Below are 10,586 nucleotides of genomic sequence, written 5' to 3' on the forward strand. Positions count from 1 at the left end.
ACCCCTCACTTGGTTTGGGAGAAGAAAATCGCTAATCTTCCTGCTTCTAATCACTAGTCTATGATCACTCTTTTTGTGGGAGCAGAGAAGTTTGATGTGTCATATTATAGAGATACAATACTAATTTACATTTATATTGCACCTTTTGTGTCAGGAGAACGTCCCATTACTGTCTGGGCATCTGAGCTGGGTGTGGGAGCTGAGAGGAGTGAGGATGGGAAAGATGACCAAAACATCATCAGAAAGGTAGGTCTCGACGTGTCTTAAATGAGACGAGGGAGCACGTGAGTCAGAGGGAATCCGGAATGAAGTTTCAGAGAGTGGTTGCAGAAAGACCGCTAATAGTGGTGTGGCGCACATGAAGCAGGCTGGTGCTTGTTAACCAAAGCAAGCGTCTGGTTCGGTAGGATTTAAGAAATTCACAGAGGGAATCAAAAGTGAGAATGAGGATCATGATCTTCTGGGAAAGAAAAGGGAAGATAAGGAAAGAGTTTGAATGAATTAATCGTGAAAAACTTTCCATCGGTGGGGATTTCAAGGACAAGAGGGCATGAACTCAAGTTTGTAAAAGGAGAGGGTCAGAAGGTCTTCTTCATGCAGAGGGTGGTCAGACTATGGAATGATTTGACAAGGATGCCCGTTGAGCAGAGTTGATTGGGGCATTGAAAAGAGAATTGGGCAAGCACATTTGGAGGACGGGTATTTGAGAGTAAGGGATAGAACAGATGTGGGATAAATGGCTTCTGGAAGAACAAATAGGTTGAATCACTTCCTAAAGTGTTGCACATTCTATAGTTCGTGGTGTGTGCCTGGATGTTGGGTAAACACAGGATCATACTTGACTGTTTCAGAAACTTCCACCACTGTGTAAACTGCCAACCATGACTTGCTCACATGTGAATGATGGCCACTTGAACAAAGTACTGAGAAGAGCTGAGAGTAGCATTGGAGTCATGCTCCTTGAAAACAGAAGAGTGGGGGAGGAAAGTGAGGTGAAAGGTTAACAAAGAGATAAAACAAAGCGAAAAAGGAAAAGCCTAGCCGAGCACTTTTTCATCTTCAGGATATCCTAATTCATCTTCATACGAATACCTCTGTTTCTTTACAAACTAAAAATAGACTAAACTGATAAATAAAAAAAGTGGCGGTCTCATTATTAATAGTGGTCTGTTCATCCACTTTCTAATCCATTTCCTTTTCACAGTCAACAAATGATCAATTATCCTCCCTGAGTATTTTTTGTAAATTAAAATTCAATGTGGGATATTCTGTGGATAAACAATAATTATCAGATTTCAACTTTTTTTTTAAATTTAGTGTAAATTAATTATCTTTTCTAATTTTTTCCCCCATTGGCTTCTCCTTGCTGGGCACTGGTTGTTTGTCAGTAACTTGCCCAAGTGACCATTGGTTATGCAGGAGTCTTGGCATCTCAGCAGTGGGGCCTGAGCGAAGCCTGACCTCTCCCCAACCAGCTGCCACATATAAGCACAACCAGTGGAGGGTGCTGCAGAGAGACAATTAGCGTAGAATCCCTGAGGCCAATTTAGCTTTCCCACGCAGCGCAGCTCAAAGCAGAAAATTCAGTAAGGACCAAGATGCAAACTAGTGATGTCTTGGTCCCTAAACTGCACTTCCATCCACTACACTCTTTGGACGGCCCTGATTCCAAATTCTTTAACAATTTCGTTATTTTAATCTCACAAGAGAAGTTCAGTTCATTTGATCTCATTCTCTCACCTTGCCCTCCTACCATTATAGCATCAAGTTGTTTCTTGTATCTGCTCCAGCTAATGATTACGCTATAATGAAATATAACAATACTAATCCTTGCATTTGATGTAGGTCCTTATCTCATCATGGAGATGTTTCAGATCTCTTCAAAGCAAGAATATACTGTAAAGTGGTGTGACTGTGTGTATTTTGTGGACGAACATGGCAGCCAATTTGTCCACACCAATAGTACTTCCTATTGTCCTGCCTAAACTGGCCCTTCACCTTTCCCTTTAATCCTCATACATGCCTTCATTACATCGAGGCTCAACTATGTAAAGTCACTGCTTGTTGGTCTCCCCAACTCCTCCCTCCACTGCAGATCATCCAGAACTCTGCAGCCCGTGTCCTCTCCTGCACTAGGCTGCGTGATCCTATCACCCTCATCCTTGCCTAACACCACTGGCTTCCATCACACAGAGGATACAGTTCAAGATCCTGGTCCTCCAAAGCCCTCCATGGTCTTGCTCCCCCCTACCTCTCCAACCTCCTAGCCCCCTAACACCCTGTTTACTCCCTCTGCTCAGCGGATTCCAGTCTGCTTCATTTCCCCCGCCTTGCTCGCCCAACTATTGGCGGGTGGGTGGACCTTCCGCTACTTTGCACCCACCCTCTGGAACTCCATCCCGCAGTCCCTCCATCTTGCCCTCTCCCTCGCACTTCAAGACTCACCTCAAGACCCTCCTCTTCGACCGTGCTTTCGATCTCCCTACTTCCGTCCCTGCCCTCCCACCTTCCCACCCCTCCCCCCAGCTTGAGTCCGTAACTCTATGTGTCCAGCGCCTTGGGACATCCTCCCGACGTGAAAGGTGCTATACAAATGTAATTTTGTTGTCATTGTCCTTTTGTCTTGACATATCTGAGACAATTATTCTGAGGTTAGTTTCTTTATCCTGTTAAAAATCTTAAAATACATCTCTATAAGATCCCCCTTTAAACGTCTCCTTCTGGTGCTGAATTATTGAAATGTTTTCAATATTGCCAGTAACTGCACTGAACAAGGTTTTGAGTGTCATTAATATGACGGAATGCATGCCAGTTTGCCACAAGTGCTTAATTGCTGCTCCCATAGTGATGCTATTAATCTTTACTTGTGCAATGATTGATCAAAACAGTGTTGGCAGCTTCCTTTGATATATTTGTGTCTATTTAAAATAAATCTGTTGAATATATTTCTTGTGAATTTATGGAAAATGTTTTTTTNAAATACCGAAAATCTAATTCTGTTGCAATACTAAGCAGTTTATACAAAGTTGCATGAATTAGAAATATACACAGAAGCATTGTTAAAACACAGATTATGTATAACACAGCTCTCAGTCAACTAAACACTTTGAATCTTACAGTGAGTTTTCCATAATGCAGCATAGCTTAACAAGTGAAATAAGCACAGTATGGCGAAAATGCAGTATGTGATGTGCCTACAAATGCAGTCACCACACTTGCTTTACACTTTGTCAATCACTTTGAGATGTTCAACATTATAGTACTATACAAAATGCAAAGATTAATATTATTATATAATAATATAATAATCCTTACATTTGAAATAGTGTCTTATCATGTCTTCAAGGCGTATCAAAGCGCTTCACAGAATATACTGCAAAGAAAATTGAATGTATATTTTGTGGGTGAAATGCAGCAGCCAATTGCGCACATCAGTGTCCCACAAACAGTCATGGATTGAGTGACCAAATTATTACTATTATTTTTCTTTTGAAGGGATTATTAGCCCCGGAAAAGCAATCCACCAATCGACTAATAAATGGGCTTCTACTTACTGCTATGTAAACAGAGGCACGTGTAGTAAGGAAGATCGCTCAACGTTTCACCTTGCCCAGGAATCAAACCCAGGTCCACTTGCTTGCAAGGCAAGTACTCTAACCTTAGTAACTCCTTAAGCTACAGGATTCCACAATGATAAATAGCATTGCATTTTCCACCCCAGAAATGCATAACACAAAAAGTGATTAATTAAACCCCAATTTCTATGTAATAATTAAAAACATGGAAATCTACAGTGCAGAAGGAGGCCATCAGCCCATCGAGTCTTCACTAGCTCACAGAACAAGCAGATCAATTCAATCCTGCTTTATCCCCCTACCCCTTCAAGCCCCTCTCTTACACATGCCTGTCTACTTCCCTCCTGAATGCTGCAATGGACTCCACTTCCATCACCTTACTTAGTAGGGCATTCCACATTTCACCATTGTCGTCTCTTATTTGCTATGGACTTGGATCAATGATGTGAATGGTACGGAGGACCATGTTGCTTTCTATGATGTGTCAGATTTACCAGAATTGCTGTTTCTGTGACTGTACTGTCACCCTGCAAACAAGTGAGCTGGGTGTTACTGGAAGTGGATGGACTCTTGCAATATGTTGCCAAATAGTTCATAAAGGCAGATATCATGACATAGACGAGCAGTTTAAATTCAATAGGAGGCTTACTTTAGAAGCCAATTAGAACAAATCCATATTTACTAAATATGTACTAAATAATATAATTAAAACGCAGTGTTGCATCTCACCACATTTGGTTATCCAATGTGCTTAACTCACAGTCCTTTTAGCTGCCTCAGTGTGCTTCTTTCATATCCTGTCCAGAGTATTCCTTCCTTCCCTGACAGAGGAATCTCTTTAGCTATCATAGCAAGTAATGATACAGTGATGAATGCGTGGATGAGGGTCTCAGTGGCCTTAGGGAAGAGGCAGTGGTAGAGCGGGGCAACATTGCGGAGGTGGGAGAAAGCAGAACGGGTCAGGACAGATGTGGGGTAGAAAGGAAACGATATCCTGTCAAGTTGTGTGACTGTGCGTATTTTGTGGCAGCCAATTTGCGCACAGCAATGGTACTTCCCATTGTCTGGCCTAAGCTATACCTAACACTGAACTGCTGAATATGGTCACAGTTCTCATTGATCAGACTTAAAATTAGATGTCAACATATTGGCTTACGTTCAAAACTAGCTGCTTTCTGCTGACATTTATTGCCCAATTAGTGTAGCAGTCTTTTTTTGTAGAGGCCTCATCAGAATTTTGGCCATTAAAAGTAATTTCTGACAACATAAAAGAAACACAGAAATAAAATGAAAACTAAATACAATGTAAAGTTCTCGCCTGAGGAGAAATACACGAATAATAAAACTCAGATTTACAATAAAATACATTTTATCAACCATAACTAAATGGAATAGTCTGATGTCTCATGAACAAGAACATTTTATAATGTAAGAATCAGTTTCATTGATGTCAGCTATTGATACTATCAATCTCCTACTAGAGTCGACGTCTCTGAGGTGCTGGTTTTTGCTGAAATGGGGGAGGCATTGCATGGGAGTGCCTCAGGCGTCTGTGCTGAGATGCTTCAGGTTTCGACCTCCTGCTTGTCCCTCATGCCCCCTATCCCACCATCAGTGGCCACGCTTTCAGGCACTATGCCCTGAAACTCTGGAACCCGCTCCCTCCGCCTTTCCCCTCCTTACCTATCTTCAGGTCACGCCTGAGGACTTTCCTCTTTGACTGTGCCTACAGTCACCTCTCCCCAGCTTGGCGTTGTGCTCTGCCATTGTCAAATGCTCTGGGATGCTACCCTGTGTGAGGAGCACTATATAAATGCAAGGTGGTGTTGTTGTTTATGGTACACATAATGAACTTGGATTTGTGTACTCAGTGCATACAATTAATATGGCAGTTAATGACTACAAGATTATAATAATAAGTTATAATAATCTTTCCATTTGGTATAGCCCCTTTCGCATCAGGAGGATGTCCCAAAGCACATCACAGGATATACTGTAAAATGCAGTGACTATGTTTTGTGGGCAACTGCAAAATCAGAGGAGACTGAATTTGAAATACCACATCCAATTTATCACATCTCCGACACTGCTTCACCCATCAGGCCACTGAAACCCTCATACATGCCTTCATTACATCTAGGCTCGACTATGCTAACTCCCTGCTTGTTGGCCTTCCCAACTCTTCCATCCACAAGCTGCATATCATCCAGAACTCTGCAGCTCATGTCCTCTCACGCACCAGGCTCTGTGACCCCATCACCCCCACCCTCGCCCGGCTCCACTGGCTCCCCATCACTCAGAGGATAGAGTTCAAAATCCTCGTTCTCATGGCAATCCATGGCCTCGCCCCCTCCTACCTCTCCAACCTGCTAACCCCTTATCATCCTGTCCACTCCATCCACTCAGCAGGCTCTGGCCTGCTCCATGTCCCCCAACCAGCCCGCCCCACCATTGGTGGTCGGGTTTTCACCCTCTGTGCCCCAACTCACTGGAACTCCATCCAGATTCCCTTTGCCTTGTTCCCTCCCTTGCCTCCTTCAAGGCTCGCCTCAAGATCCTCCTCTTCGACCGTGCCTTTGGCCAACCTCATACCCTCTCTGCCCTCCACCCTCCCTGATCTCAACACCGCAAGCCCCCTACTTGGATCCTAATCCCTGACTGTTCAGTGCCTTGGGACGTCCTCCCTCCTAACACGAAAGGCACTTTACAAATGTAATTTTGTATTGTATTGAATCTCACATGGAAATATCCAGTCTAAATGTTACCCTTCATCTAATTGACTATAAATCTGACTATTATGATGTTAATGCTACTGTTAGTGTAATTGCCTGAAATGTGTATTCACTGCAGTAAGGTTGAATGCAGGAACATATTCTCAGGGTCATTTTATTGCTAAATGAAATGATCTTTTTGTTAGGGAAATGTCTTCATTTACGGCTTTACACCGAGATCCTGTCTGGCTGTTCTAAAAAACATTAAACACCCTAAGGCACTTTTGATAAGAAAAGGGAATTTCTCCCAGTGTCTTGGATAACAATCCTCTGGATAAATTTGCTTTAGTTCTCTTTGAGACTTTTTGTGGGACATTGCTGTGTGTAAATTAGTTGCTGTGTCTGCCTACAAGTACAGTCACTACGCTTTACAGCAAATATCTGTGCCACTCTCCAAGGTGTTTCACCGTGTTCAGTACTCTATCAAATGCAGGAATTATTGTGAAACAAAAACATAAGTCATTGGGAACACTCAGCAGATCAGGCAGCATCTATGGAGAAAGGAAACTGAGTCAACGTTTCGGGTCCACCACCCACCGTCAGAACTGATGAAGCGTCAAGGACCCGAAACCTTGACTCACTTTCCTTTCTCCGTAGATGCTACCTGACTGCTGAGTTTTCCCAGCGACTTCTGTTTTTGTTTCAGATTTCCAGCATCTGCAGTATTTTGCGTTTTGTAAGAATTATTATTGTCTGTCACACTGGGTAAACTGGTGAGCAGACTTGTTGGTAATCAGGAAGAAATTAATTTCTTCAATGAATGGTATTATTCTGTTTAGGCTGAAAGGTGTTCAGTAAAGCAATTTGTGAATTTCTGTTAAAAGGCAATTCAGCTTGTTAGAGCCTAACCAAAGGCTGTTTGTAATGAAGGCAAGTAATTCTGTGCAGGTGGAAACCTTGGGTTATTTACTGCAGTTCTGACCTTTTGCTGAAACCCATGGTGAATGGGAACCTATTGGGATTGGAGGTTGTCAAATGTAACTAATTTTATGATGTGCAGTATCCACCCGATTCTCTTGGGTTCCAGTTTTGGTTTGTGTGCAGAAAGACTTTGCTATGTCACTTTTATTTCCTGCCCCCAGTAAAAGTGAGCTTTAAATCGATCACACATTTGGAATCATAGTATAATGCTGTGCAAAAACTCTGGCTTTTTTTCCAATGAGCCGGTATTGGTGAGGAGCAAGTTAGCAGTACACCATCCATAGCCACGTGCTTGACACAACCTATGTGTATTATAATAATATTAATCCTTGCATTTGATATAGTGCCTTATCACATCTTTGAGATGTCTCAAAGCGCTTCACAGAATATACTGTAAAGTGAATTGACTATATATTCTGTGGGCAAAACGCAGCAGCCAATTGCATACAGCAGTGTCCCACAAACAGTTGTGATTGAAGTGACCAATTTATCATTTTTTTGAAGAAATTATTACCCCCGGTTCCCACTTACTATTAGGTAAACAGAGGCATGTGGAGTAAGGAAACTTGCCCAACATTTTGCTCTGCCGGGAATCGAACCCAGGTCTCTCGCTTGCGAGGCGAGTGCTCTAACTACTGAGCTACAGGACTCCGTATTGGAGACTGAAGTGCCTATTGAAGGTTGGTACTCATATACTGGATAAAAAGTGTGGTATTTCCTTAGAGATTAGCTCTGAAATATTGCACTATTCCATCCAATTCCAACGACTGGTCAGATAAGTGAATAACCCTCACCAAATTCCTACTTTATTCTGTTCCTTCACTTCTGGCTGTGAGTAGTAATGGGGGAGTGTTGCATAATTGGAGAAGCCATCTTTCAAAATGGGGTGTTAAATTCAGGTACCGTCTGCCTGCTTTTCAGGTGGACCTTAAAGATCCCCCAACACTATTTGAATGGAGAAGAGAGTTTTGCCTGTTATCCTGGTGACTAATCCTCCAAATTAATTGGACTGTTTGTAGCGCTTTGTACAGTGCCTTGTGACGTCCTCCGACGTGAATGGCGCTGTACGAATGTAATCTTGTTGTTGTTGTTGTGTGCAAAATAGCTGCTGTGTTTGTATGCAAAGAAGTCATCATACGTGACTTTCATAACTACGATGCATTTTGAAACATTGTGATGTTATAGGTACTATTAAAATGCAGCTTCTCGATTTCCTATAGAGGAAGGAAGGGAATAAAAGTAGATGATTGCCTACAGGGATCTCTGATGCACGTTCACTCACAATACACGGTCACTGCACTTTACAGTATATCCTGTGAAGTACTTTGTGACTTCCTCTGATGTGAAAAATGCTATTCCAAATGTAAGGATTCTTATCCTTATTCTCCGAAAGCCCAGTTTAGCAGTCTTCCCAGAAGCCAATGGGCAGGTAAGAGTAAAATAAATAAAATACTTTGAACATGGGGAAATCAAATAGAAAGCTAGGAATGTTGCCAAATCTGATGGTAGCTCCCAGGTAAATTGTTTCAAGATATATATTAAAGATTTTTATGTGTGAAGCTTGTGTAGAAGTAAAATTGCCATTAGGTCCCAGCGCAGCACACATCACTGGTGCTGCGGATGTATTTCTAGTGCCTGAAAATAGACATGGTAGAATGAATCCAATCAATGGGATATGCACCTGGAAGGTTATAAACTGTTTAGGAGGGACTGTATTGGGAGAAGAGGAGGTGGTGTGGCATTGCATATAAGGTCCATTATTGAGACATGAGTGAGAGAGGATATAAAAAAGGAAAAGGCAGACACAAAATCACTTTGGGTAGAATTAAAAGATGGCAACAGAGGTAAGCTATTACTGGGGGTTTGCTATAGACCCCCAAGCCAGGGTGAAAGCCTTGATCTGGAGTTGGAGATTTTAACTTACCTGAAATTGATTGGGATAATAATGTATCTACTAGTAAGATAGGGAAGGGGTTTCTAGAGTTAAAAGAAGACTGTTTTATGACTATGTTTGTAAAAGAGCCAACAAGGGGAGATAACATCCTGGATTTGATAATGAGCAACAGGGACGACCAAATCTCCAACATAAAGGTGGGAGACGCATTAAGCAACAGCGAACACAATGCGGACACATCACAAGAGTTGGTGAGGCTATAAAAACCCAAACAAAACTGCCAAATTTCAAGAGGATTGGTTTTTGTATGCTTGAGAAGCCTAGTCGCAGTGGGCCTGGCAGGTTTAAATATGGCAATGGGAGTGCAGGACCAATGGAGTTCCTTCAAGGAGGTGATTATGAAGGCAATGGAACAATGTATACCCATGTGAAAAACAAAGGTACCAAGCTTAAAGGCATTCCTGCCTGGTTGGACGGGGCTACAAAGCAAATCATAAAGAGGGGGAAAAAAAGCATTTAAGGCCATGAAGGAAAATGGTACGGAAATAAGTCAGATTCAATACCAGAAGGCATGCCAGGACTGCAAAAAAGGCATCAGAATGGCAAAGAAAAGCTTTGAATTGAATATGGAAAGAGATGTGAAGGATTAATAACAAAACATTTTTTAAGTTACATTAAGAGTAAAAGAAAAACAAACAATGGAATAGGGCCACTGCAGGTGGGTTCAGGAGAAAACATGACAAAATAATGCTGCACAGGCTGCAATAGCGCTAAATAAGTTTTTTGCATCAGTCTTTACGAAGGAGGAGACGGGTAACCTATCTGATTGATCTGGAAAGAGAACTCAAGGATGTCACAGAGAAAAGTTGAGACACTATTCATATCACTACCAACATGGTTGCCAAACAGCTGTGTAAACTTGAGGTAAATACATTTCAGGGGCCAGATAAATTGCATTTGAGGATCCTTAAGGAACTAAGGGAGGAAGTAGCTGAAACGCTAGCACAAATCTTTCAAAAATTATTGAATACTGGAGAGATGCTGGGGGACTGGAAAAAGGCAAATGTTACTCCTATTTTTAAGAAAGGTAACAAAAGTGACCCAGGAAACTAGAGGCCAGTAAGTTTGACATTGATTGTGGGTAAAATTATGGAAACTCTTATTAGAGATAAAATCATGGAACATTTGGACAGAAATAAAATCATAACTGATAGCCAATATGGATTCATAAGGGGAGGTCTTGCCAAATTAATTTACAAGTTTTCTTTGACAGTGTGACAAGGGAGCTTGATAAGCGTAAGGCTGTGTATGTTGTATATCTGGATTTCAGTAAGGCCTTTGATACAGTTCGTCTTGAGAGGCTGCTACTGTAAGTAAACAAAGCAGGAATCAGTGGAGGTATATTACAATGGCTATGCAATTGGT

The sequence above is a fragment of the Callorhinchus milii genome, unplaced genomic scaffold, assembly GCF_018977255.1.
Source record: "Callorhinchus milii isolate IMCB2004 unplaced genomic scaffold, IMCB_Cmil_1.0 Scaffold2, whole genome shotgun sequence".
NCBI lineage: Eukaryota > Metazoa > Chordata > Chondrichthyes > Chimaeriformes > Callorhinchidae > Callorhinchus > Callorhinchus milii.